Source organism: Molossus molossus, unplaced genomic scaffold (genome assembly GCF_014108415.1).
Source record: "Molossus molossus isolate mMolMol1 unplaced genomic scaffold, mMolMol1.p scaffold_m16_p_2, whole genome shotgun sequence".
In the NCBI taxonomy this organism is placed as follows: Eukaryota; Metazoa; Chordata; class Mammalia; order Chiroptera; family Molossidae; genus Molossus; species Molossus molossus.
Genome location: NW_023425355.1, coordinates 28,831,513 through 28,858,937, shown reverse-complemented (window position 1 = coordinate 28,858,937; position 27,425 = coordinate 28,831,513). Strand labels below are relative to the sequence as shown.

At 37.8% G+C, this 27,425-nt stretch overlaps 2 pseudogenes; one reads left to right on the top strand and one right to left on the bottom strand.

The window, feature by feature from the left end:
* Nucleotides 1-20,965: 20,965 nt before the first annotated feature.
* On the top strand, nt 20,966-22,430 carry LOC118636158 (annotated as a pseudogene).
* Nucleotides 22,431-22,762: 332 nt separating this feature from the next.
* Nucleotides 22,763-24,276, bottom strand: LOC118636156 (annotated as a pseudogene).
* Between the last annotated feature and the right edge of the window lie 3,149 nt (nt 24,277-27,425).

Sequence of the window (27,425 nt, the reverse complement as noted above, 5' to 3'; positions counted from 1 at the left end):
AGTCTTTCATCCACTTTCAGTGTTTTTTTGTGTGTGTACTTATAGTGTAAATTGATGGTCTAGTTTCATTTTTCTGCATGTAGCTGTCCAATTTTCCCAACACCATTTATTAAAGAGGCTGTCTTTACTCCACTGTATACTCTTGCCACCTTTGTCAAATATTAATTGAGAATTTTGCCTTGGGTACATTTCTGGGTTCTCTGTTTTGTTCCACTGGTCTATATTCCTGTTCTTGTGCCAGTACCAGGCAGCATTGATTACAGTGGCTTTGTAGTATAACCTGATATCTGGTATTGTAATCCCACCTACTTTGTCCTACTTTTTGAAGATTGCTGTGGCTATTCGGGGTCTTTTTTGGTCCGATATGAACTTTTGAAGTATTTGTTTGAGTTCTGTGAAATATGTCTTTGGCATTTTAATGGGCATTGCATTGAAACTATAGATTGCTTTAGGTAATATGAACATTTTCATGATGTTGATTCTTCCAATCCATGAACAAGGTATGTGCTTCCACTTTCTTATATCTTCCTCTATTTCTTTTTTCAATGTCCTGTAGTTTTCTGCAAATAGGTCCTTTACTTCTTTGGTTAAGTTTATTCCTAGATATCTTAATTTTCTTGCAGCGATGGTAAATGGGATTTTTTTTTTTTTTTTAGTTCTCTTTCTGTGAGTTCATCCTTGGTGTATAAGAATGCCATTGATTTCTTGACATTAATTTTATATCCTGCTACTTTGCCAAATTTATTTATTAAGTCTAGTAAATTTTTGATGGAGTCTTTAGGGTTTTCTACGTATAATATCATGTCATCTGCAAATAATGACAGTTTCAATTACTCCTTTCCAATTTAGATCCCTTTTATTTTTTGTTCCTATCTGATTGCTGTGGCTAAGACTTCCAGTACTATGTTAAATAAGAGTGGTGAAAGTGGGTATCCCTGTGTTGTTCCTGTTCTTAAGGGAAATACTTTTAGTTTCAACCCATTGAGTATGATGCTGGCTGTAGGTTTTTCATATATAGCCTTTATTATGTTGAGATATGACCCCTCCATTCCCACGTTGCTGAGCGTTTTATTCAGAAATGGGTGCTGGATTTTGTTGAATGCTTTTTCAGCATCTACTGATATGATCATTTGGTTTTTATTCTTCATTTTATTTTTGTGCTGTATCACATTTATTGATTTGCAAATATTGTACCAGCCTTGCATCCCTGGGATAAATCCCACTTGGTCATGGTGAATAAATTTTTGATGTATTGCTGGATCTGATTTGCTAGTATTCTGTTCAGAATTTTCACATCTATGTTCATCAGGGATATTGGTCTGTAGTTTTCTGTCTTTGTAGTGTCTTTTTCTGGTTTTGGAATTAGAATTATGCTGGCCTCATAAAATGATTTTGGAAGTCTTCCTCCTTCTTCAATTGTTTGAAATAGTTTGAGGAGAATGGGTGTTAGTTCTTTTTTGAATGTGAGGTAAAACCTCCCTGTGAAGCCATCCGGGCCTGGGCTTTTGTTTGCTGGGAGAGTCTTGATTACCTCTTCAATTTCCTTAGTTGTTATTGGTCTGTTCAAGTTTTCTATCTCTTCCAGGTCCAGTTTTGGGAGACTCCATGTTTCTAGAAATTTGTCCATTTAGCTTAGATTGTCAAATTTTTTGCCATATAACTGTTCATAGTAGATGTTAACTACTTTGTATTTCTATGGTGTCAGTTTTTGCTTCTCCTCTTTCATTTCTGATTTTGTGTATTTGGGTTCTCTCTCTTTCTTCCTTGGTGAGTTTAGCGAAGGGTTCGTCAATCTTGTTTATCTTTTCGAAAAACCAGCTCTTTGTTTCATTGATCCTTTGAATTGTTTTTTTTTTGTTTTTGTTTTTGGTGTGTATGTCATTTATTTCTGCTTTGATCTTTACTATTTCATTCCTTCTACTTGCTCTGGGGTTTTCTTTTTGTTTGCTTTCTAATTCTTTAAGTTGTGAGATTAGATAGTGTATTAGAAATTTTTCTTGTTTCTTCAGGTAGGCCTGTAGTGCTATGAACTTCCCTCTCAGGACTGCTTTTGCTGCATCCTGTAGATTTTGTGTTGTTATGTGTTTATTTTCATTGGTTTCCAGGAAGTTTTTAATTTCTTCCTTGATCTCCTTAGTAACCCATTCATTGTTTAATAACATACTATTTAGCCTCCATGTGTTCAAATGTCTTTGCATGTTTTTCTTGCAGTTGATTTCTAGTTACGTGCCATTGTGATCTGAGAATATGCTTGATATGATTTCAATCTTCTTGAACTTGTAGAGATTTAGTCTGTGTCCTATCATGTCGTGTATCTGTGAGAATGTCCGATGTACACTTGAGAAGAATATGAATTTTGTATTTTTGGGGTGTAATTCTATGTAAATATCTATTAAATCCATTTGGTCTAGTGGTTCATTTAGAGTCTCTCTTTCGTTGGTAATTTTTTGCCTAGATGATCTATCCAGTGATGTCAGCGGGGTGTTACAGTATCCTACTATGATTATATTGCTGTCAATTTCTCCTTTGAAGTCCTCCAGAAGATTTTGTTGGTGCTCCTATATCGGGTGCATATATGTTTATCATGGTCATATGTTCCTGTTGGATAGATCCTTTCCATATTATGTAGTGGCCTTCTTTGTCTCTAGTTATGGCCTTCATTTTGAAATTTATTTTATTAGATATGAGTATTGCTACCCCAGATTTTTTTTCCCTTTCTGCTTGCTTGGAAAATTTTTTTTCATCTCTTCACTTTCAACCTATGTGAGTCTTTTGTTGTGAGGTGGGTCTCTTGTAAACAACATATAGATGAGTTATGCTTTCTTATCTAATCAGCTACTCTGTGTTTTTTATGGGAGCATTCAGTCCATTTACATTTAAGGTGATTATTGATATGTACTTATTTATTGTCATTTTTGTTTAGTGTGGTTGTATTTTTCTTCCTATTTCTCCTGCTAATTACAGCAGTCCTTTTAACAATTCTTGCAGTACTGGTTTGTTGCCAATGTATTCACTTAGCCTTTGTTTGTCTGGAAAGCTCTCTATTTGACCTTCTATTTTGAATGACAGCCTTGCTGGGTAGAATCATCTTGGATTCAGATCCTTGTTTTTTATGACCTTGATTACTTCATGCCATTCCCTTCTGGCCTATAGCGTTTCTGTTGAGAAGCCAGCTGAGAGCCTTATGGGGGTTCCTTTTAAGTAACCTGTTGCTCATCTCTTGCTGCTTTTAGGATTCTGTCTTTGTCTTTAATTTGTGGCTTTTTAATTATTATGTGTCTTGGTGTGGGCCTGTTTGGGTTCTTCTTACTTGGGGCTCTCTGTGCTTCTTGAACTTGAATGCCTTCTTACTTCACCAAATTAGGGAAATTTTCTGTCACTATTTCTTTGAATATATTCTCTAACCCTTGCTCATTTTCTTTTGCTTCCGGGACTCCTATGATGCAAATATTATTATGTTTCCTGTTGTCCCACAGTTCTCTTAAGCTGTCTTCCTGGTTTTTAATTGTTTTTTCCTTTTGGTTTTCTGATTGGTTCATTTTTTCTACCCTGTCTTCTTATTCACTGATCTGGTCCTCAGCTTCCTTTACTCTTCTGTTCATACCTTCTAATGTGTTCTTTATTTCTGATATGTCATTCTTGATTTATTCTTGGTGGTTTTTAATTTCCAATTGGTTGATTTTCAACATTTCTATGTCCTTACTCATACTGTTGAGCTTCCTCAAGATCATGGCTCTGAATTCTAGTTCTGTTAGCTTGCTTAACTGCTCCACATTTTTCTAATCTTCGATAGAGGTCTCTTGTTCTTTTGTTTGGCTTTTGTTCCTGTGTTTCACCATTTTGGCTATCACAGTGGGCTTTGGAGCCTGCCAAATTTTTCTTGTGGGTGTTGGTTTTCTATTGTTTGTGGCTTCCTCTCTTTGGTTTGGATGAGTGAGGGAGGACCCACGTTAAACACCACTGTCAATTCTTACTTTCCTGGTTAGAGTTGCTAGCCCAGGAATGGTATAGTTATCCTTTAGCTTTTTGCCTGGAGGTTATCAGTAGGGGTTACTTGAAGAGCTGTGGGTTCTCTGTTAAATAAAAAACTCCCTCAGGTGCTCATCGTTAGGGGATTTCCTGAGGCAGGGGCACATACTGGTTGTTAGTAAGCCTCAATTTGAATTTCAGTGGTCCACCTGGGCAGGGTTGAAACTCTGAAGGAGGGTTCTACGTCTCCCCAGAGCCCTGGGAGGGAGCAAGATGCCCTCTGTTCTACATGGCTGCAACTCTGCAAAAGATCTGAGGCCCCCTCCAAATCCCGAGTGTCCCCACACAGTTACAGCCCAGTCCACCTTCCCTCTGCCAGAGCCCAAGGTGAGTGGCTGTGGCTATTTTAGTGTCTGTCCCGGCTCTGAGCTGTGGAGCTTCTTGGGAGTTTAACCTGAGCTCGCTGCTCCCAGCTAAGGCCGCTGCTGTCTGTGGGCTCCCAGCCCCATTCTCGTGCCTCCTCAATCCTACCAGGATTGAGTCAGTGTCCCTGGTTATATTATCCTCGAAATCTGCTTCTATGTTGCTTTTCCCCGTTTATTTGTCTTTATTTTAGTTGTAATTCAAGTTTGGTCCTGGGTGATGTTCTGTGTAGCTTCCATTTACTCCACCGCCATTTTGGCATATCTTGAGACAGAGCTTTCTAAATGTCTGGATGAAGGGTGGGTGGGATAAGGAGCAGGGTCAGGGGTAGGCCTTCCCAGTGTACAGGGACATTGACATACCGATGGCCTCCAGACTGAAAGTGCTGCCTCTTACTATTCTGAAGAGAAAACTGTATGGGACAAGAACAAATATCATTTTTATTTTTATCCCTTGAGACATAAATAGAAACTTCTATAAACAAAAAATGGATCCGTGCCACTTATGATCTTTGTAAGCTGAGCTTTCACTTATTATGGCCATCTTTCCATGTAAATACATTTTTAAAATACATTTTATGGTAACATTACACAGAACTTAACAAAATTTCAGAGTTTTTTTTTTTTTTTTTTTTTTTTTTTTTACATTGATATAGTGGTCCATCATTAGGAATGCCCTAAAATTTATTTCACTGGTACTGTAGTGATAAAAATTTAGTTCCACTACCATCTTTTCTGTTACAAACAATGATATATGTCTTTTCACTGTATACTCACATGGCATGAGGAGTAAGGAAGCTCTCCAGGGTCCCATTTATAAATCCACTAATCCTACTAATGAGGCCTACATGTCATGACTTAATCACCACCCAAAGGCCCCCCACCTCTTAATATCATCACATGGGAGTTAGTAGTTCAAAAGATGAATTTGGAGAGGACACAGACATTCAGTTCATAACTGAAGGATTAATATATACCTATGTTTTTCCAACACAACTGTTATATTGTTCAGCTTCACAGAAATTGCAGAAATCAAGGATTCTACAAGGTGAATCTAGAATATCTTGTTGTGTTCTATACACACAGAAAATTTGGATTTTAAAAATTTTATACTTTGTTTAGGGTTAGATTCAGATATTTGTGATAGAAAAACCAAATAAGCAGTGGTGCAATTTCATCAGGTAATAATTTTACATAAAAGAAATCTAGAAGTAAGCAACCCAGGGATGTTCCATTGGTTCCATGAAGTGGCTAGCGATGCAGTTTCCCTGCTTGCACTACTGGGAGATAATTCTTCCTTGTCTTTCTACATGTCTTATGACAGCTTTTGTCTAGAAACACCTTTTCAAGGATGTTTTCAGAAGAAACAAACTTAGAAGATGAGATGTTGTCTCCTTCCAGGTCAGAGGGCAGATTTAATTCCTGGACAGGACAATAAAGATAATGCATCCCTCCTGGGCAAATATTAGTCAGATTTGCCAGCAGTCTGCTCATAAAATTGAGGTGTTCCTAAACTCAGTGTGTTTTAACTGTGACACAGATCTGCTATATAGGCAATATACATCTGGCTGCTCTCCATCATCCCCATGGGACATAGAAGGCAAGGGAAATAATATGAACATTGTATGCTCACATTGTGCCAGAAGTTTTTAATAAACTGTCTATATCCATTCAAAAAGTTGTTTTATCTCCTTACCTAATCTATGAAAGCAGGCCCAAACAGAATAGTAACTGCAGTCTCTGTTGTGTAGGAATTGCCTGACAACTTGAAACTCACTACATTGCCTTTGGGTTCTCATTCTCATGGTGGAAGTAATCTCACCTCATCATCAGGATAGAAGAAAGGGAGAAGAAGCAATTGCACATGCCAGCAAGGGACTGTCTTGAAGCTGTCACACAATGCTTCTGCTTATATCCAATAACCCAAAATTACATATATAAATATGCATGTAAAACATATCAAACTCTTAAAAGTAGTTATTTCTGGGCAGTGAGAATATGGGAATAAGGAGTGTTTACTCACTGTGTACATTTTACATTCTCTGTAGAAGTTGAAATATTTACAGCATACATGTATAGTATAACCTCCATACCCTGCGAAAGCAATGGAGCTATAACCTTTAAAAATATTAAGGAAACATAAATGGCATCATTGTGAGGATGGCTTTCAAAATCTCTTTCCATATACACATGTGTCCTTAAATCTCTACCAGTCTGCAGTGGGTGGCAACATGATCTGAAATGGATAATTCCATATTCTTCTGATTTTTATCCTGGACTAGAGTTACTTAAGGTTACAACTAAAGAGGGAAAGAGTAAGAAGTCAGTAGCAACCTCAGCCCTGGCCTTAGAGATTAGTATTGGATGGAGAGGCAGGAGAAGTAACAGAGTTCCTCCTAGAAATACAGATCCACCCAGCCAGTGTGGCTTAGTGGATTGAGTGTCATCCCATGGAATGAGAAGGCTCAGTTCGATTCCCGGTCAGGGCACATGCACAGACTGAGAGCTCTATCCCCAGTGGGGTTCATGCACGAGGCAGCCGACCGATGTTTCCCTCTCACATCGATGTTTCTATCTCTCTCTCCTTTCTGTCTCTTTCTAAAAAAATCAATAAAAACATATTTTTAAAAAGTCCTTTCTAAAAAAACACAAGGATCCATTTCCACCAGCAATTGTAGATGAATATTATTAAATTTTCATGATAAAAACAAATGCAAACAAGCTAGTAAACATACAAAAATAAGGTTTTTTATTCATTCCCCGGGGTGGGAAAAAAGAGGGATCTTACTGGTTCACTTGGGTCACATACACATTCTTCTAAGGAATCACTATGATCACTGCTCTGATTGGTCTGCTGTTTTTTTCTCATACCACAGGTCAGGAATAGCATATTGAAAAAGAGGAGGAAGAGGGAGAAGAGGAGGAGTGAGGTGAAAGGAAGAGAAAGGAGAAGAAAGGAAAAGGAAGAAGAAGAAACAATAGGAGAAAAAATAAAATAAGAATAAAATATGAAATAAAAGATTAATCTCAGTTCTTCACTCATAATAAAGTTCATGCAGTTTCGATATTTTGTTTAGTTATTTTGTGAACTATGTATTTCTCTGTGTTGCCAGAGTCTGTTTTAAAATGTATTTCTTAATGTGAATAGTGCTAAATAAATGCTTGATAAGCTCTGAAACTGAAATCTACAACATTTAGGTGCTGTAGGTGGGGTCTTTTCCATGTAATTTGGCCATGTTCAGCTACTCTGCTCTCTGGAAGTCTGGAAGAAAAGTGGTGGGGTAGAGGGGGGAGTAGTAGGGTTGAGTAGCATTGCCAGTGTACACTGACTACAGATGACCTTCAGACAAAAAGTGCAGTCTCTTACTATGCTGAAGAGAAAGTTGTATAGGAGAAAAACAAAAGAATTATTTTCATTTTTATCCTTTGACACATGGATAAAGACCTCTATAAGCAAAAATGGGTTTGTGCTACTTATAATCTTTGTAAACTGATCTTACTCTTATGGGCATTTTGCTATGTAAATATGTTTTGATGACACATTTCTATGGTAACATTTTAAATTACTTTACAACAAAATGTCAGGGTTTTTCTCTCTTCTATTTTTTTACAGTTTACTGGTTGATGGCAGTAGGAGTACTATCTAATCAGAATTAAGCAGGAGCATCTCATTTACATTCATCTCTATGTCCCTTTTAATCCAATCAAGCTTTGGGCTAACCCAATGCTTGGTTTGAATATCTCTCAGTATTGCAGAACCCATTCCCTTTTCTTCCCAAGGCAGTCTTAGGTCTGGTTTATTGTGCCATAGAGCTTCATAAACCACAAGGTTAGCACAAACCCAAGAATATAAATGGTAATGTGAAACAGGGAGAATTGTGGTGAGTGCATCTACAAGTCTCAAAAGCACGTTCCCTGATACAAACCTTTCCCAAGGCTATGTGCTTGGCAAACAGCCTTGAGTACTTTGAGTCTGTGACCCTTTGTAGCAAGCAATCTATATATAACAGGACGATCTTCTCTCAAAAGGGCTGGATGTCCGTGAAGAGGCTGTTGCCAGGGAACAGGTGCAAATCACCACTTATGAAAGCACAAGCAGCTACATAAAACTCCTAGAAAACCTAAAAGGTAAGATAAGGACTTGTTTGCAAAAACCAAAGGCCCTTTTCAGAGCCACAAAAAGTGAGATGTGATCAGTTAATGGATTTTTGTCATTTTGAAATTCCCTTCATTGACCTTTTTGGGATTGCCTTGCTTGTAAGTAATTTACTCATTTCCTAGCTTGTCATTTTTGACAGAAAACATTTTATTCCTTGTATGGTGCATAATTTTCCATATCTGCTCATAGTTTTTTCTTGTTTTTGTTGAAGTTTGTATATGCTTATGTTGTGCTAAGTTTTACCACACGAACTTTTTCTAAACTATGAACCAACAAGGATTTGCCTCAATAATAGAGTTGACAATCTTTTTCTATGTCTGCAGGCCTCTTATTTTCCTTTGTAGTAAAAAAAAGAAAATTTTCATTAATTTCTAAAACCCACAAAACCTTGTTATAATCAATTGTTGAAATTTCCCCTACTTGTATCAAGTATTTTCTTTATTCTTACTTACTCTTTTATATATACTCATGCACATGCACACTTAATGCTTTATGGAAATTTTTACAAGAATTGGTTATTCCTCTAACTTTGTTTTTCTTTCTCAAGACTACTGTGTCTGCCCTGGCCAGTTTGGCTCAGTGGTTAATGCATTGTCCCAAGGACCGAAGGTCACAGGTTTGATTCCAGTGAAGAGCACATACTTGGGTTGCAGGTTGGATCCCCAGCCCCAGTCAGAGTCATGTGGGAGGCAACTAATTGATGTGTCTTTCTCATATCAATCTCTCTCTCTCTCTCTCTCTCTCTCTTCCCCTTCCTCCTCCCTTCCACTGTCTCTAAAAATCAATGAAAAAATATATCCTCGGGTTAGGATTAACAACAACAAAAAACTGCTGTGTCTATTCAGGGTCTTTTGTCATTCCATATAAATATTTGGAATATCTGTTCCAGTTCTAGGAAACATACCACTGGTATTGTTAACAATGGGAATTGTAACCCACCCCACCATTCTTTTGATATTATTTTTGTAAATCCTGACTCTGACTAATATATAGATTATAGATAAAGAGCATGTTTGTATAAGAATCCTAGGAAGTAACATCAGAAGATACAGACTCTAACCTTCAGTCATCCCAGTTTGGGAGATTTGCTGACCTTCAGTCACAGAGCCAGGATGACAAAGACCAGGATGCTGCACACCAGATCATCACGTGACTGATATCAAGGTCTTTATCAGAATGTACTCTGCTGGCCTGCATGTAGAGAACTTTTCAACCCCCTCCTCTTGATTCCTTTGTTCTGCTTTCCATGCACTGAGATGCAGAAATGGGCTTTGAATAGGAGTTCTCCATCTTCTTAGGTGATTGGCACTTAAAACTCTTTCCTTTTTTGCCAGCATCTGTCTCACGTGTTGGGTTTTCATGGTGGCAGGCAGTCAAACATTGTTTCTGGTTACAGTTTCTTGATAAGAATTGTATTGAATCTATAGATTGCTTTGAGTACTATGGGCATTTTAATGATGTTAATTCTTCCTATCCATGAAAACAGTGTATGCTTCCACTTAGTTGTATCTTCTTCCATTTCTTTCTTTAACATCTAATAATTTTCTGAGTACAAGTCTTTTACATCCTTGGTTAAATTTATTCTTAGGTATTTTTTTAAGTAATTGTAAATAGGATTTTTTCTTAGTTTACCTTTCTGATAGTTCATTAATGGTGTATAAAAATGCAACTAATTTCTGGATATTTATTTTGTATCCTGCTACTTTACTACTTCATTTATCAGTTCTAGTAGTGTTTGGGTCAAATCTTTAGTTTTCTAAACACAGTATCATGTCATCTGCAAATAACAATAGTTTCACTTCTTCCTTTACAATTTGGATGTCTTTTATTTCTTCTTCTTGTCTGAGTGCTGTAGCAAGGACTTCCAGTACTATGTTGAATAAGAGTGGTGAATGCAAACATCCTTGTCTTTTTTCAGTCTTAAGGGAAATGCTTATAATTGTTTCCCATTGAGTATAATGTTGGCTGTGGCTTTTTCATATATGACCTTTATTATTTTTAAGTATGCTCCCTCTATTCCAACTTTGCTGAGAAGTATTATCATAAATGGCTGCTGGATTTTATCAAATGCTTTTTCTGCATCTGTTGATATGATCATGTGGTTTTTATCCTTCATTTTGTTTATGCGGTGTATCACATTCATTGGTTTGTGAATATTGTACCAATTTTGCATTCCCAGAATAAGTCTGATTTGATCATGGTGTATGATCATTTTAGTGTATTGCTGGATATGGTGTTTTGTTGGATAATATTTTATTGAGGACTTTAGCATCTATATTCATCAGTGGTATTGGTGTATAATTTTCTTTCTTTGTAGTGTCTTTATCTAGTTTGGGAATTAAGATAATGCTGGCCTCATAAAATGAGTTTGAAAGTCTTACCTCCTCTTGATTTTTTTTGAATAGTTTGAGAAGGATACATTTTAGTTCTTTTTTGAATGTTTGGTAAAATTCACCTGTGAAGCCATCTGGTTCAGAGTTTTTTTTTTTTGTTGGGAGTTTTTTTGGTTTTTTTTTTTGTTTTTTTTTTTTTTTTTACTGCTTCAATCTCACTAGTTGTAATCTGTCTATTTAGATTCTCTGAATTGTCCTGATTCAGTTTTGGAAACTTGTATGTTTCCAGAAACTTATCCATTTCACCTAGATTGTCCAATTTGTTGGCATATACTTGCTCATAATATTTTTTTACCATGTCTTGTATTTCTGTAAAGTCATTTGTTACTTCTGTTTCATTTCTGATTTTATTTATTTAAGTCCTCTCTCATTTTTTCTTGATGAGTCTGGTTAAAGGATTGTCAATCATTTTTCTTTATATTTTTTAAGAACCAGCTCTTGGTTTCTTCAATCTTCTAAATTGTTTTTAATATTCTATTTTGTTTATTTCCATTCTGATCTTTATCATTTCTTTATTTCTACTCACTTTGGGCTTTGTTTGTTGTTCTTTTTCAAATTCCTTTAAGTGTAAGGTTATATTGTTCATTGGCAATGTTTTCTAGTTCCTTGAGATAGACCTGTAATGATATGAATTTCCCCCTCATATTGCTTTCACTATGTCCCATAGGTTTTAGGTTATCTTTTCATTTTCATTTGTTTCAAGGTATCTTTTTATTTCTTTCTTGATCTCATTGTTAATTTATTCATTGTTTAGTAACATGTTATTTATCCTCCATGTCTTTGTGTATTTTTCTGTTCTTTTTCTTGTGATTGATTTCTAGTTTTATACAGTTATGGTCAGAGAAGATGCTTCATATGATTAAAATCTTCCTAAATTTATTAAGACTTGTTTCGTGTCCTAACATGTGGTCTTGTTGTGGCACGACAGAGTCAAAGAAAGACCACTAGAGAATTGAAATCCAAATGAGAGCCATTTATTAGCCGGCCAGCATCTGAATCTGAACACCCCTGTGACAGAGTCTTCAGAGATCAGCCTCGATCTCCTTACACACACACCTTTTAAAGCTTAAAAACTGCATTCCAGTATGCACTGGTACATAGCAAGCAAGCACATACTAAAGCAAAAATATGCAGTTAGGCAGTTGGCTAACCAGGCTAATCTGGGAACCTGACCTTTCTTGGTCATATCTTAGACATTTCCTGACCTTTCTTGGTCATATCTTAGACATTTCTTGATGTTGTTTTGATTACTATGAGCATGTAGTATAGTCTGATATCAAGTAGAGTGATATTCCAGGGAGTATTCCAATATTCTGTGGTTATTTTTATCTCTATTTTGTTGATTACATTCTTTACAAAACAGGTTCAGCTAGAGGACACAGAGTGACTTTCCCAATCACCAATTATGGAGCTATAAACAAGTTAGCACAATCATTTACCAATCATCAACTATGGGGTTATAAACATGTCAGCACAGTCTATCCTAGGAAATGTTCCATGTGCACTTCAAAAGAAAGTATATTCTTATGCTTTGGGGTGAAGTGCTCTGAAGATATCAATTCAATCTATCTGATCTAATTTGTCATTTAAGGCCACCATTTTCTTGTTGATTTTCTGTCTGGAAGATTCATCCATTGATGTCAATGGGATGTTAAAAATTCCCAACTATGACTGTTTTACTGTCAGTCTTTCCCTTTTTAAGTCCATAAAGATTTGCTTTACATATTTAGGTGCTCATATGTTGGACACATAAATGTTTACAAAAGTTATATCATCTTTTTGGAGCAATCACTCTACCTGATATCAGACTATACTACATGCCCATAGTAATCAAAACAACATGGTATTGGCATAAAAACAGACACATAAATCAATGGAACAGAATAGAAAGCCCAGAAATAAACCCATACATTCAAAGTCAATTAATATTTGACAAAGAATGCAAAAACATACAATGGGGTAAAGATAGTCTATTCAATAAATGATGTTGGGAAAATTGGACAGATACACGCAAAAAATGAAACTAGACCACCTTCTTACACCATACACAATAAATCAAAATGGATTAAAGACTTAAATGTAAGTTGTAAAACCATAAAAAATTCTAGAAGAAAACATAAGCCATAAAATCTTGGACATTTCTCATAATAATATTTTTTCTGATATACCATCTTGGACAAGGGATATAAAAGAAAAAAATAAACAAATGGGACTACATGATACTAAAAAGTTTTTGCAAAGAAAAGGACAGTATCAACAAAATGAAAAGAAACAGACTGAATGAGAACATATTTGCCAATGATACATCTGATAAGGAGTTGATGTCCAAAATATTTAAAGAACTTATAAAACGCAACATCAGAAAACAAACAGATCAATTAAGAAATGGGCAAAGGACCTGAATCGATACTTTTCCAAAGAAGACATACAGATCACCAATAGCCATATAAAAGGATGCTCATTGTCACTAATCATCAGAGAAATGCAAATTAAAACCACAGTAAGATATCACCTCACATCTGTCAGAATGGCTATCATCAATAAATCAACAAACAATAAGTGTTGGCAAGGATTTGGAGAAAAGGGAACCCTCCTGCCCTGTTGGTGGGAATGCAGACTGGTATAGTTACTGTGAAAAACAGAATGGAGTTATCTCAAAAAATTAAAAATGGAACCGCCTTATGCCTCAGTTATTCCATTTCTGTGAATATATCCGAAGAACCCAAAACACTAATTTGAAAGAATATGTGCACCCCTATGTTCATTGCAGTGGTATTTACAGTAGTCAAGATTTGGAAACAGTCCAAACTGATGGAAAAGTTCCCATCAGTAGATGAGTGGATAAAAAGGTTGTGGTATATTTACACAATGGAATACTACTTGGCCATAAAAAAAGAAAAGCCTTACTCTTTGTGACATCATGGGTTGACCTGGAGAGTATTATGCTATGTAAAGTAACCCAGTCAGAGAAAGACAAATACCATATGATTTCACTTATATGTGGAATCTAATGAGCAAAATATTAACAAACGACACAGAAACAGACTCATACGTACAGAGAACAGACTGACAGATATCAGAGGGGAGGGGATGGAGAGGCTGGGTGAAAAAGGTGAAGGGATTAGCAAAAAAGAATCCTCATAGACAGACAACAGTATGGTGATTACCAGAGGGACGGGCAGTGGGGGAAGGTCAGAGAGGGTAAAGGGGTGATAAGTGGTGATTGAAAGAGATGTGACTTGAGGTGGTGAACACACAATACAATAAACAGAAGATGTATTATAGAATTGTACCTCTGAAACCTATATAATTTTATTAACCAACGTAACCCCAATAAATTCAATAAAAAAGACTCTACCTTTTCAAATGGACAAAAAGTGAGGAAAACCTGAATTACAGTACAGAAAGTCAACTTAATGAAAAACTAGAATTAATAAAAATTGGCAAATACACACAAAATATACATACAGTAGCACTATATATTGACTCAAAATAGAAAAAAAAAATTAGCGGTCAGAGAAATGGCAGCATGAGAAGTCCCCTTGGTCTCTTCCCTTGAAGTTTCAACTGTAAGAACAGCTATAACTCAACAAAGGATTCCCTGCTTAACATGCAAACATGCCTGACAGATCCCCACATTAAAACATCTGATGGTGGGCAAGTGAGCAAACCAGGTAGGTGGGAGGGGAGAAAAACTTAGATGGTGCCAAGGACACAGCCTAAGACTCATCCTGGAGAGCATATCTTGAAACTCACTGTAGGTCTCATTCCAGATAGGGGAGGGATCAAGTTGCCACTGGCACTCCCTTCAGTCTGGAGGAGAAGAGAGATACAGTGAACATCCTTGTAAGAGTGGTCAGTATGTGCTGTAGCTGAACCCAGTGACCTTGGCAGAGACAAAGCTTGGAAGTGCAGCCATGGTTGTCTGGCTATCAGCATTCCAGACAGAGAAACAAAGTTACAGAGCCTGGCAGCTTTCGTTCCCCCTCCCCAGAGCTCTTTTACTTTCACCTTCCCAGAGCTTGCAGCAGGCCCCAGGAGAAGCTGTTGCAGTGAGTGTTGTGTCGCACAGCACATTATCTGAAAACTTGAGAAATGCTACGACAGAAACATTTTACTTTTCCCATGAGCAACAGGTACACTCTGCAACTAATCCCAGGGTCAAGTGGAGATACATGGAGGAAGCTGCTGAGGTCTGCCAGTCACCATTACTGGGAGAACAAAACAGCAAAGGCAGCAGCCAGTTTTCCCTATGTCACCCCCATCCCCACCTGTCAAGGCTGCACTGCTGGCAGTGTCTGGTTGCAGGGGACAGCACTGATATTTTATGGTTTTGAAACCCTATCGCCTACCACATTCCCCCTCAGGGTTGATCCCCTGAGACCGAGGTGTCCTGAACACACAGAAGATGTCCACCTTCTCAGAGAATACAGGGCTTTTCCCACCATCTCACAGAGATCTGAAAAACCAGAATAGTGCAAGAGAACTAACAGCTTGTGCTTCAGCACCACCTACTACTAAACAATAAAAATACTTCTTCTTATCAATCTACTAGAGATGTGCCACTCATACATAGATGCCCAGAGAGAGAAGGAATCCATCAAATACCAGGAAAAAGCAAGGTAACAAGGCAGCTCTGAAAGAAAATGAAAAATCTCCAGAAAATAAACATAAAGAAAACACAAATAGGCAGTTTAATAAACTCAGAAATGAAATTAATGAACAAAACAAATACTTTACAAAAAAGATAGAAACTTTACAAAAGAACCAAATAAAAATTCTAGAGATGCAGAACTCAATAAAAGAGATAAAAAAAAAGGCCTGACCAGTGTGGTTCACTGGTTGAGTGTCGACCCATGCATGAAGAGATTGCTGGTTCAATTCCCGGTCAGGACACATGCCCAGATTGAGGGCCAAATCCCCAGTAGGGGCATGCAGGAGACAGCCAATCGATGCTCTCTCTCATCGATGTTTCTCTCTCTCTCTCTATCCCTCTCCCTACCTCTCTCTCTTAAATCAATAAAGAAAACATATTTTTAAAAAAGAGAGAGATATAGAACGAACTAGTGAGCTTAAGAAATAGAGCTGGCCCTGGCCGGTTTTGCTCAGTGTGTAGAGCGTTGGTCCACAGTCCACAGAAACCCAGGTTCAGTTCCCACTAAGGGCATGTACCTTGGTTGCAGTTCGTCCCCCACTCCGGTTGGGATCATGCAGGAGGCAGCCACTCGATGTGTCCCTTTCACGTCGATGTTTCTCTCTCTCTCTCTCTCTCTCTCTCTCTCTCTCTCTCTCTCCCTCACATTTTATCTGGAAAAAAAAAAAAGGAAAAATGTCCTTGGGTAAGGATAAAAAAAGAGAGAGAGAAATAGAGCTAACCAGATGGAGGAACGAATTAGTGACGTTGAAGATAGAAATCTAGAAATGACACAGAGGGAAGAGGAGAGAAACTTGAGCATAAAAAAGGTGAAAGACCTTTTCAAGAACTATCTGATTTCACCAGAAAGAGCGAAAGAGCAATATAAGAATAACAGTCATACCAGAAGAAGAAGAGAGGAACAGACAGCCTATTCAAACAAATAGTTGGCAAGAAATAAATTACCAAGAAAAAAAAAATATATATATATATATATATTAGATATGAAAGAGAAATCAATACTTTTCAGACATTCAGAGAGAGAGAGGGAATGTATCATCAAGAAGACCTCCATTGCAAGAAATACTCAAGGGGCTTATTTTACCTGAAAGAAGGAACAAAAGGTCACAAATATATGAGTAAGATCATCAACAGGCAAACAGAAGCCAGGTATTGCAACCTATTTTTTAGAATAAAGTACTATAAAGTCTAATATCACATTAAATTTAAAGGTGGTAATAACATTTAAAAAGAGAGAGGAAGAAGACAATAGCTACTGCAATTTGGAAATGAACTCAAAGTGTAAATAAAGATAATTTTTGACAACAAAAACATAAAAGAAGAGGAGATAAAGGTCATAATTTGAAAAAGGTGATAGAGATTAGATGCATTCAGAAGAAAAAGAACTACTGTGTATATGAAACTTTTTTTTTACGTAAACCTAATGGCAATGACATACCAAAAAGCAAAAACTAAGACACATAATTTTTTAAAAAAAAGAGGAAACAGAATGAAAAAGGGTAGAATACCTCCAAACAAAAACAACAGACAGAAACACAACAGAAAAGAACCAATGGAGGCACAGAGCAACCAGAAAACAAAAAATAAAATGGTTATTTAAATCCTCATGCACCAATAATTACCCTAAATGTAAATGGACTTAATTCACCAATAAAAGGGCACAGAGTAGCAGATTGGAGCCTATTCAAAACTCAACCATATTCTGCTGACTGAAGATACATGTAAGCTGCAGAGACAAATATAGACTCAAAGTGAAAGGATGAAAAATTATTCTCCAAGCAAATGGCATCCATAGAAAAGCAGGTATAACCATACTTATATATGACAAAATAGATTTAAAGGTAACAAGAGACAAAGATGGGCATTTTATAATAATAAGGGGACACTATATCAAGAAGACATAATAATTTTCAATATATATGCACTCAATCAAGAAACAACAAAATACATAAAGCAATCACTAACAAAACTAAAAGGAGAAACTGACAAAAGACACAATCATAGTAGGGATCCTAAATATCCTCATTGACAGCTATTGGTGGATCATCCAAATAAAAAAATCAATAAAGAAATATTGGCCTTAAATGATACATTAGACCAAATGGATATAATTGACATTTACAAAGACTTTTATTCCAGAATACCAGATTATACATTCTTCTGAGTGCACATAGAATATTCTCAAGGATAGACCATATGCTGGGTCAAAAAACTAGCCTCAACAAATTTAGGAAGATTAAAATCATACCGAGTATAATGTCCTACCACAATGCTTTGAAATTAGAAATCAACTGCAAAAAAAGATGTGGAGAAAAAAACACACATACAAAAATATGTGGAGATTAAACATGTGCTACTAAAAAAAAAAATGACTGGATCAAAGAAGAAATAAAAGGTAAGATAAAAGAATATCTACATACAAATGAAAATAACAATATGACATATCGAAACTTTAAGGATACAGCAAAAGGAGTAATATGAGTGAAGTTTATATCATTACAGTCCTATCTCAAGAAACAAGAAAAATCTTAAGTAAACCATCTAACAAAACATCTTAAAGAACTAGAAAAATAAGAACAAAAGCAGCCCAAAGTCAGCAGAAGAGAGAATATAATAAAAATTAGAGCAGAATGAAATGAAATAGAGAACAAAATGATTATACAAAAAAAGTAATCAATGAAGATCTGGTTCTTTGCAAAGATTAATAAAATTGACAAACTTCTGGCTAGACTCACTATGGAAAAAAAAGAAAACTCAAATAAAAACCATAAATGAAAGAGAAGTTACCACATAAATACAAAGGATCATACAAGAATACTGTGAAAGACAATATGCCACCAAATTCAGTAACCTAGAAGAAATGGATAAGTTCCATTGAATCACAAAGAACTGGGAAATCTAAATAGACTGATAAATAGTGAGTCAATTGAAACAGCCATCAAAAACTTCCCAAAAAGTAAAAGTCCAGAACTAGATGGCTTCACTAGTGAGAATTCTACCAAACATATAAAGAAGATTGAATACCTATCCTTCTCAAACTCTTCCAAAATATTGAAAAAGAAGCAATACTTCCTAACACATTTTATGAGGCCAACATAACTCTGATACCAAAATCTGCCAAGGATAATATACACAAAAAGAAAACCATAGACCAATATCTCTGATGAATACAGATGCAAAAATCCAAAAGAAAATACTAGCAAATCAAATGCAACAGTACATGAAAAAAATACATCACAATCAAGGATATTTCACAAGGAGGTTCAATATACATAAATTGATCAATGTAATACACCACATTAACAAAGTGAAGGATAAAAATCATATAATCATATAAATAGATGCAGCCCGGCCAGTGTGGCTCAGTGGTTGAGCATCAACCCATGCACAAGGTCACTGGTTTGATTCTCAGTCAGGGCACATGCCCAGGTTGTAGGCCTAATCCCCAATGGGGGGCATGCAGGAGGCAGCAAATCGATGTTCTTTCTCAACGATGTTTCTATCTCTCTCTCCCTCTCCCTTCCTCTCTTTCAAAAATCAATAAAGAAAGAAAAAGTAAATAAAATAAAATAAAAATAAAAACAAAAAATCAATAAAAGAAAAAAATTATTGTTAAAGATGCAGAAAAATCATATGATAAAATACAAATCCATTTGTGATTAAAACACTCAATAAAATGTGTATAGAAGGAAAGTACCTCAGCATAATAAAGACCATACAGGACAAACCCTCAGCTAATATTATACTCAATGTTGAAAAACTGAAAACTCTTCCTCTAAGATCAGGAACAAGATAAGAATGCCACTCTCACCACTCTTATTCTACATAGTACTGGAAGTCCTAGCCAGAGCAATCAAGCAAAAGAGAGAAATAAAATGCATCCAACTTGAGAATAAAAAGAAAAATTTTTTGCAGATGACATGATTTTTTACATAGAAAACCCTAAAGACTCCAGCAAAAAAAAAAAAAAAAACTGTTAGAAAAAATTTTTTTAAAGTACAGTAAAGTTGCAGGATACAAAATCAGTGTACAAAAAATCCACCACATTCCTATATACTAACAATGCAATTACAGAAAAAGAAATGGAAAAAATCCCTTTTGCAATTGCAGCCAAAAGAATTAAATACCTAGGAATAGGCTTAAGAAAGGATGTGAAGAAATATATACTGAAAACCACAAAGCATTGTTAAAAGAGTTTGTAAAAGACATGAAACGGAAAGATATTCTGTTTTCATGGATTGGAAGAATTAACATACTTAAATGTTAATATTACTCAAAGTAATATGCAGATTTAATGCAAACTCCATCAAAATTTGAAAGACATTTTTTAAAAGAAATAAAACCCCTCAAAAAATCATCAGACTTGTATGGAACCACAAAAGACCCCAAAGAGCCAAAGCAATCCTGACAAAAAAGAATAAATCCGGAAGAATCACAGTCTCTGATTTCAAATGATACTACAGAGCTACCATAATCAAAACAGCATGGTATTGGCATAAAACCAAACATACCAATGGAAACTGAATTAAGAGTCCAGAAATAAACCCACGTATATATGGGCAAATGCTTTTCAACAATGTAGCCAAAAACCTACAGTGGATAAGAAAAACCCTTTAATAAATGGTGCTGGGAAAATTTGAAAGCTACATGCAAAAGAATGAAACTAGACTACTGTTTGTCCCCATATACAAAAATTAACTCAAAATGGATTGAAGATCTGAATACAAAACATGAAACAATAAATTACAAAGAAGAAAACATAGGCACTAAACTTACAGATCTTGGCCTTACAGAGAATTTTATGGATTTGACCCCAAGGGCAAGGGAAGTAAAGGCAAAAATAGATGAATGGAACTGACAACAAAACAAAAATGCAACCAACCAAATGGGAGAAGATATTTGTAAACAACAGCTCCATGAAGTGGTTAATATCCAAAGTATACAAAGAATTCATACAACTCAACACCAAACAAACCAACAATCCAATTTAAAATGAGCAGAGGACCTGAACAGACACCTCTCCCAAGAAGATATGGAAATGGCCAATAGATATATGAAAAGATAGTTGTTAGGGAAATTATCATTAGTTGTTAGGCAAATTATCAACAAGACAAGAAATAAGTGTTGGAGAGGTAATGGAGGAAAAGGATCCCTCATTTACTAACGGTGGGAATGTAAACTGGTACAACCACTATGAAAAACAGTATAAGGTTCCATAAAAAAAAAAAAAAAAAATTAGAGTAGAGTTACCATATGACCCAGCAACCCTTCTTTTGGGTATTTACCCAAAAACTTTGGGGGGGGGTATTATTCACAAAGATATATGCACCACTATGTTCATTGCAGCACTATTCATGGGGGCTAATAGATGGAAACAACTAAAGAGTCCTTCACTAGAAGATGGGATAAAGATGTGGCACAGGTCTTCAAGGTGCTCTTTAGGCTGAGCTCTGAGTTTCCGCTGCCGGGTCAGTCCCCTGGGCCCTCACCTGCCCTGGCCCCGGTTTTCAGGTGGGCCACTGGGCGCTGGCCTGGCAGATCCACGAATCCTATAAGAAGGTGCAACTCCATTCCCGCAAGGGCCCAGGACCGGGGTCAGTGGGCCTGTGCAGGGGTGCTTGATGCATGTGACTCCAGGTAGCCTGGCCTGCAGTGTCCCAGGCCCCCACGGTCCTGACCACTGCCCATCGGCGCCCTGGGATGGCCCCCAGCTCCCAGCTGGGCAGGTTACTCCTGCCACTCCTGGGTTGTGCGGTGCTTTTAAATATGTCTGGGGCATGATACCTGTGCCCCAGACATATTTAAACCTACACCAAGGTCCTGTACATGGTCCTTCTGCCTGGTGGTGCGGTGGTGGCACTCAAGGCAGTGAACTTCAGCGGCCAGATCTGGGCAGTTGAGTGTGAAAGTTTCGGGCATGGAAAGTCTGCTATTGTCTGGTGGCCCACAAGTTGCTCAAGGAGATGGCACTGTTAGAGTGGCTCCAGCATCCCAATTTGCTGCAGCTCTTTGGCTACTGCTACCAGAACAGGGAGGACATCCTGTACACCCTGCCCACCATCACGGAGCTGGTCGCCCCTGTGGAGATGATCCAGCTACTATAGATGCCCTGTGATGATCAATTCCGAATCTGCCTGAGTCTGGCTACCTCCTCCATGATCTGGCCCACTCCCCACCAGTCTGGGTCACACTGCAGGACTTAACCCCAACAGTTTGTGTTGGTGGATGGGGAGCTGAAGGTGACAGATCTAGATGACGCACATGTAGAGGAGACACCTTATGCAAATAGCTCCAATAGCATACTTGAGTTCCAGCTAGGAACTTCACCCTGCCATGTTCAGCCCAGGGCTGGTACAAGGGCATGAAAGAGAAGAGCAACCTCTACAATGCCAACAGGTTTTTCTTCTCATACCTCCTTTCCCAAAGTGTCCCAATCTCACTACCACTTCTGCTAGACAGCATTGTCAACCCCACAGGAGAGCTCACATGCGGGGGGGGGGGTGAAGGATACCCTAGCCCAGCTGGAGAAAATGCTGCACCTGTACTAGAGCGGGCCGTATCTGCAGAACTCCACCACAGGCAGCAGAGCTGAATACCAATGCTCCCAGGAAGACCAGCACTGCTGGCCATCCTATCACCATGGAAGCTGCCTCTGTTCCTTGTTAAACCTGGCTGAAGCCATGGATATCTGTTAGAGCTATGCCCAGTGCCAGGCCTTTGTGATCACCAACCAGACCACCTGGACAGGTCCGCAGCTAGTCTTGTTCAAGATGGGATGGAGTCACGCAGTCCCTGATCTCAATAAGACCACATATGTAAGAGCCTGTTGCTGACCTAGGAGCTCAGCTCACCAGCTGACCATCCCCAACAGTTGGGCTTGCCTGTGGAGGGAGTACACTGGCAGTACTGCAAGTCACCTAGGAACCACAGCAAATAAACCTAACATCCCAGACAGACAGATGTGGCCAGGACAATGTGAAATAATGCCAAATGTTAAAATGTGAGTTTATCAGTCTAGGTATGAGACTGCTGGCTCCAGGCCTAGGAATCCTGGGAGACTGACTGCCTCTCCAACACTCTGGGCTTCCAGCAAAGCTCAGGCTGGTCTCCCATTGGGACTCTGCCGGTCACTGGGAGAATTCCCTGGACAGCTCCATCACTGTGTTCATAGTGTGAGAATGTAGTTAAAGCCATGGCTGCTGCTGCTGCTCCTGGTGCTACAGGTACCTAGTGGGTGCTACATAGGGACAATTGGTCACAGTGTTGTATCAGCCGAGCTCTGGACAGGAGATTTGATAGGATACTCTAGAAAGTCAATGCTTCTGTACCTGGGGAGGACACCTCTGGCCACCTGACCAGAGGTCTCTCATGGGCCAGCCCAAGGACAAGGGCAGAGGAAGCACATAGTATAAGCCAATATGTGAGGTACAGGAGCAGGTTGCAGGTTGAGCCCGGTCCTGGGGTAAAGGTGGGGCTAAGGCCTTTCTGCCTCATTTGCTTTCAGTGAAAGCTGGAAAAGAGCCCAAATCAGCCTCTCTTTCATTCCTGAGGTTTGTGTATCCAGAAGTTTTTATAATTCTTGTTCATTAAAATGCTTATTGTGTAAAAAAAATCAATTAATTAATAAAATGGTGTTTCAGGGCAAATAAAAGGAAAATGTGATACATACATACAATGGAATGCTACTCACCCATATGAAAATGAAATACTGTCATTTGTGACAACACACACCCAAGATGTGTGTGCCTATTCTCTCTGCAACTGAATGTAATGTTTTTTACAAACTGGCCAGAAAATGTTTGATTGCCATTTTCACTCATGGAAATAGATACATTTATGCCTAAATTGCCATTTTCTGCAAAAAGCTGTGCAATGCTGGTGTCAAAGACTAGACAATCACTATTCATGATGGCTGTTTCAATGCCCTCATAAATAGATGGAGGAGTTGCTTCCTAGGTCAATCCTGCCTATGATCATTTAGTTAAAGTCCATAAGCAAAAATTTCAGCTTTCTTGCATGTTACTATCAGCTGTACAATTGCAAAGAAATGTTGGTGCCCATCATAATTTTCCCTTTTCTCCAGGACTATCATGAATTGAAAGCTATAACATGACTGCATCATCACCCCATCCACTACATCAGGAATATTGATGTCTGTGGCAAGGAAAAGTATATTCTCTCACTGCAGGGATGTAATGGACTTGTGCTGATGCATCAGATGAGGCATGACGACATATAAAACAGCACGGCATTTATAGGAAGCACTAGGGCAAGGGCAGGAACAAGGCTGAATCTCAGAGAGCTCTGCATGATCTGCTTTTTCTGTGTGTGTCAGAGTTGTTTTACATCCAAAAGAGGCACCTTTACAAGGGAAAAGTACTGAATTGGCCAATTTCTCCACAGCCAAGTTGAGAATGGATCACAACAGGCCCCCCAGGCTGGACAACATGTGAGCTTTGGGTGACAGTTGCTACATACAAAATGGCCACTGTGACATTGAAGAATGGGTGGTAACACATAGTCAAAGCAGACAGGATATTAAAAAAGAGTGGCCAAGTTATTGTTGGACACAGTTGTGCCAGTCAGGGTGGGCACCCTCTGAGACTGTGTGCAATTCAAGGTCCCAGTAGGTATTGCTGTTACAGTCTGGTGGCTCATTTCTGTGGGCAGAGAGGGTGCCTTCTGTCACCCTGCCAATCCCTGCCATCTGCAGAAACCCACTACCTCTTTCTCTACTGACACCAAGGAGACACTCTGGGCCACTGCCGGGGACTCCATTGCTGCTGCTGCTGGCCCCTGCAAGAGCCGCCAGGGCCTCCCCATGGCTGCAGCAGCCATTGCCATTTCCAGGTCCCCCACAGCTAAATCACACACACACCAGCTAGGGTCATCATTTTGCTTTTAGTCTGTGTTATTCTGGGATGGGTCTATTGTAAACAGCATATATATGGGTCTTGTTTCCATTCACTTACCCTATGTCTTTTGATTGGAGCATTTAATCCATTCACATTTGAAGTGAATATTGACAGGTACAGGGTTATTGCGATTTTATTCTTTATAACTATGTTCCTCTTTTCTTTTTTCTTAAATAAGTTTCTTTAACACTTCTTGTAATACTGATTTGGTGGTAATGAACTCCTTTAGATTTTTCTTGACTGGGAAGCTCTTTATTTCTCCTTCAATTAAAAAAAAATCCTCTTTATTGATTTTAGAGAGAGAGGAAGGGAGAGGGAGAGAGAGATAGAAACATCAATGAGAGAACATCAACTGGCCACCTCCTATATTCCCCCATTGAGGATTGAGACCACAACCTGGGCATGTGCCCTGACTGGGAATCAAACCAATGACCTCTTGGTGCATGGGTCAATGTTCAACCACTAAGCCACACTGGCCGGGTTTCTCCTTCAATTTTAAATGATAGCCTTTGCTAAGTAAAGCAGTCTTGGTTTTAGGACCTGGCTTTTCATCACTTTGAATATTTTGTCCCAATTCCTTCTGGCCTGAAATATTTCTGTCAAGAAATCAACTGACAGTATTATGGAAGTTCTCTTGTTAGTATCTAACTGCCTTTCTCTTGCTGCTTTTAAGGTGCTCTCTTTGCCTTTAATCTTTACCATTCTAATTATGATGTGTCTTCGTGTGGGCCTCTTTGGGTTCATCTTGATTGGGACTCTCAGTGCTTCCTAGACTTGTGTGTCTTTTTCCTTCACCAGATTGGGGAAATAGAAATTTTCAATTCTTATTTCTTCAAATGGAATCTCTATTCCTTCTGTTCTCCCTTTTTCTGGTACCCCTATGATGCAGATGTTACATATCATATTGTCCCAAAGTTCCCTTAAACTATCCTCATTTTAAAAAATTCCTTTATCATTTTTCTGCTTTGATTGGGTGTTTCCCGTTACTTTGTTTTCTAAATGGCTGATTTGATCCTCTGTTTCATCTAATCTATTATTAATACCTTCAAGTGTATTCTTCATTTCAGATATTGTATTATTCATTTCTGACAGGTTCTTTTCTTGTGAATTCTGTGTTCTTTTTTGTGCTTGTTATCTCTCTTAAAATTTTAACTAAGTTCCTTGAGCATCCTTGTGAACATTGTTTTTTCACTTAGTTCTTTTTCTGGGGATTTCTCCTGTTCTTTCATTTGGGGCATGCTTCTTTGTCTCCCCATTTGGAGTGCCTCTCTATATGTGTTTTTGTGTATTAGGTAGATTTACTATGTCTCCCAGTCTTGATAGGGTGGCCTTATGTAGTAGGTGTCCTGTAGGGCTCAGTGGCACAGTCTCCCTAATCACCTAAGTTTGGTACTCCAGGAATGTCACTTGTGTGGGTTATGTGAGCCCTCCAGTTGTAGTGTTGATATCCCATCCATGGTGAGGTTGACCCTCAGTCTGGCTGACTGTGAGGATCAACCCCAACCACAATGTACAAGCTGCTATGGGGGCCTGACCGCATGAAGCAGAATTTGCCCTAGCAGGGTCTGGTGCCTGCTGAGATCTCCCTTCATGTATGCTGCTTGTGGAGTTAATGGGTTGTGCTCTAATGTGGTCTGAAGACCATCACAAGATGCCATTCTTATTATGAACTAAATATTATTATCTCAAGCTTAATGTATCTCTAGTGAAATTTGTTCAAAGGAAAATATTAGGTTGTGTCCAAAAATGGCCCATTTTTCTACTTTACTAAATAGTTAATTCTGGTAGTTATAGTCTAGGTAAGTCTTTCAGTAATTCTGTAAAATCAAAACTATTTTTAATAATAATGTTGTTTTTTTCACCCTCATTCTCCCACAAGAGTATTGTGAAATTTTCAGAAGTACATCACGCATGAGATGTCAATAGATTAAATCAAAAGTCAACATAAAATTCCATGGACTTCTACTTTGTCATGTAGTAAGGATATTTTCAATGTGTAAATCAATTTTAATCTGTTTCCTGCTGTCAACATAGTAAACATCCAAACCCGTAGAGAATTTTTGAGTTTATTTGAACCAAACTGACAAATGCTAGGAAGCAAAATCTCAATGGATTGAAAAAATGCTCCAGAGAATGGCAGTTTTTCAGCTTATTTTATGCATTAGAATAAAAGGAGGAGATACAAGGAGGGTTACATGACACCCATTGGTGGTAGATTAAGGAGGTAAGATAAAGCAAAGGGGGGAATCTCTGAGATTGGATAAAAGGCAAAATGGAGCGACACATACTTCTTTTACATAGGTGGGTACAGGATAGTGAACATAGATGATATTCAGGGAATAAGATAACAATGAGGGGTGGTTTTGTGTTCTGGTGCCAGTAGTTGTGTCTGGAGGGGTCTGGAAAATAAGATTTCTCTGACATTTCAAAAGTATATTTTCTTATATACAATAAGACAATAGAAAGTCTCACTTTAGGTAAATATTGACATATTTTTCAAGGAAACTATAGGCCTAGAATGTGACATCCCTCCATTACTTGCTTTTAGTTTAGAAATTTCATGTTTAGACCATACGATGTGGTTACTTTCAGTCTCTGATTTTGTAAGGCCCATCACACAGGCCTCCTTTGAACTTGTCAGGTTTAATATGTAGCCCCTTTTTTGGTTCAAACTGCTTTATTTTAGGAAAATATATTTTTATATGAACTTGCATTTTATGGTCGTGTAATTATAAGTTTGCCAGATTTAGCAAATAAAAGTATATAATAATCAGTGAAATTTGAATTTCAGATAAACAATGAATTTTTTTCTAGTATTTATATGTTACATGCAATATTTGGGACATATAGTGAAAAAGAAGCTAAATATTTTTTAGTTAATCCAATTGCATTGTCAGTAAGTAAATATCTGGA